The following is a 2,418-nucleotide window of genomic DNA, read 5'->3' as shown; positions in this document are numbered from 1 at the left end:
GAAGTCAGAGGCTGTAAAACAGAATGCCCAGGTAGGGAATCAGGTATCTTAGGGGCAGCTTGGACCTTCGAGCCACGAGGCCTTGGACCCTAGGGCACGCTTCCCTCTTTCCAAAGTAGTTGTTTCCGTCTCCGGAGCCTCAGTTTTCTCGCAGGGGGTTGCGATTTCAGCCTAGAGCCCGCAGAGGGCGCTCGGTCAGTCAACGCGACTCTACCTCCGGCCGCTGCGGTCTGAGCGCGGTCTCAGTTCCTCCCCGGAGGGCAGGTGTGCTTCCTGCGGCTGTGGCAGAACGCTGACCGGGACAGAAGGGCCTTCTCGAAGGCGTAGAGACTTTGAAGTTGGTGGAATTCTCAGAGGCTTCTCTTCTCTCCCCCTATTCCCTCTTCCAGATTCCCTCTGCTTGACACCTTAACTAGCTCTAGGTCCCTCGGTGCCCGGGGCGCCCCCCAGCCCTCGGTTTCCAGTCCCAGCCGTGCCAGCAGCACGTGGCTGCGCCGATGGCTAAAGACACTCGAAAACCCGGAGCCTGGAGGGCGTGGGGGATTTTCCAGGGCCCCTAAACGGCAGGGTAGACGACCAATGACGGAGACCGGGAAATGCTGGATCGGAGGCCAGAGTAAGCGACGGGCGGCTGAGTCCGCGGCGGGGCAGCACCGGCGCGGGTGGGCGGAGCGGCCGCGGAAGGGGCGGGCCTGGCGCTTTGCGAGAACTCCTCGCCTCGCTCGCGGTCCCGGAGGCCGGGGAGGGGGGGGAGGGGGGGGAGGGGGTGGTGGTGGCGGGACTTGGCTCCGCGCAGCCTCCGCGCTCGCTGCGGCCTGAGGACCGTGGTTAGAGGACTGTCGGAACCCAGAGATCGTTTATGTGCCGAGTTGTGGATGTTACCAACGTCGTTTGGGGAGTGCGCGCGAGGCTCTTGCCCTTCGAAGTCCCGCTAACCGCGTCTCATCGGGTGCTTGCCTACGTTACTCCCTTCGCGGGGTGGAGGCCTCAACCTAGGGGCCGTCTGGATTTTCTGGAACTCTAAACTATACATTGATACAGACTTTTCCTGGCGGTGACGATCTCCCCACGAGAGCATGCGCAGAGCCTGGTGCAGAGCCCCAACTCCTGCTTCGTGGACGTGAAGTGCCCGGGGTCCGACAAAATCACCACGGTGTTCAGCCACGCGCAGACGGTGATCTTGTGCGCGGGCTGCTCCACCGTCCTGTGCCAGCCGACTGGAGGAAAAGCGAGGCTCACGCACCGAAGCATGCTCCTTCGGACGGAAGCAGCACTAAAAGCACCCTGAATCAACATGAGTGGGGAACTATCTCAATAAACAGATTTTGGATAAAAAATCAAAACAAAACAGAACTATACATTGTTACAGCCTGGGTGGACGCTGACTCTTGAGTGCTTCTTTCCTTTGTAACCTAAACCTCATAACTCGTCCTTCCTGCCGGCTGGCCTTGCGGTATCCGGGCTGTCCCTGGCGGTGGTTTAGCGTCCCCTTCCCTTAACAGGCCAGAATGGTGAAATGCTGACGGTATTCCGGAGGTGCTTAGGTCCAGGGATGCGGAGTACTGACCTTCATTATTGATGGCCCTTTTACCAGTTCCTTGCGATACTCCTGATTATGACAATGGCTTCTCAGCTTCGGATCCGCCAAAATTGAGGTGAGTAGCTTCAGGGGCCCTGATTCGGAAAGCTTCATTTGCCCAGGGATCTGGGAAAGTGGGTTTCGCTTTCCACATCTTTCTGGCTCACTCCAGTTCTTTAGTGTGCGGATCTGGGACAGCTCTGAAAACATCACTAAATCTAAGTATCCCTGGGTGTGGGTCCTGGCGCCTGAATAGGAAGAATGAGATGCTGTTGGAAAGAAGTCTGAGGCTAGACTGAAATGTAGAAAATCTAGGATATCTGTGCACACCAGGGTTAGAAGTCCCCAGTAAGTTCTCCGGGCAGCTCCTTCAGGGGACCAGCTTCTGCCAAATCTCTTTTGTGGATATACTAGATACACTAGGTCAGGGGATTTCAAAATGGCAGTCCGTTTTACAGGGTCAGTGTCACCTGAACTTGAAAAATGCAAACTCTGGCGTCCATCCCATACCCACAGAATAGGAAAATTTGGACGTGGGGCTCAGTAACATGTGTTTTAGCAAGCTTCCAGGTGATTCTGATGCATGCCAAAGTTTGAGAACCACTGCTCTGGGGTCATGGTCACAAAGCATGCACATGACCAGCTGCTTTCTTTTCAGCCGTAGCTTCGACCAGATGGCTGCTAAATTATGCGGGGACCTCCAGGCGCTCAGTTTAAGGCTGAGGCCTGTCTGGAATCCCTTATCCAAACAATGTGCTTGTGGCTGACCTCAGGACAGGGATGACATTGCTCGCAGAAGAAGTGCTGGCCAGGCGCTAGGAGGCCACGGCTCCATCCGG

General features: G+C 56.6%; 1 pseudogene; it reads left to right on the top strand.

Moving 5' to 3' along the window:
- Positions 1-229: 229 nt before the first annotated feature.
- On the top strand, positions 230-1,277 carry LOC115296110 (annotated as a pseudogene).
- Positions 1,278-2,418: the final 1,141 nt, after the last annotated feature.

Source organism: Suricata suricatta, chromosome 7 (genome assembly GCF_006229205.1).
Source record: "Suricata suricatta isolate VVHF042 chromosome 7, meerkat_22Aug2017_6uvM2_HiC, whole genome shotgun sequence".
Taxonomy (NCBI): Eukaryota; Metazoa; Chordata; class Mammalia; order Carnivora; family Herpestidae; genus Suricata; species Suricata suricatta.
Note: the sequence above shows the minus strand (reverse complement) of the source record. Positions and strands in the feature narration are given on the sequence as shown.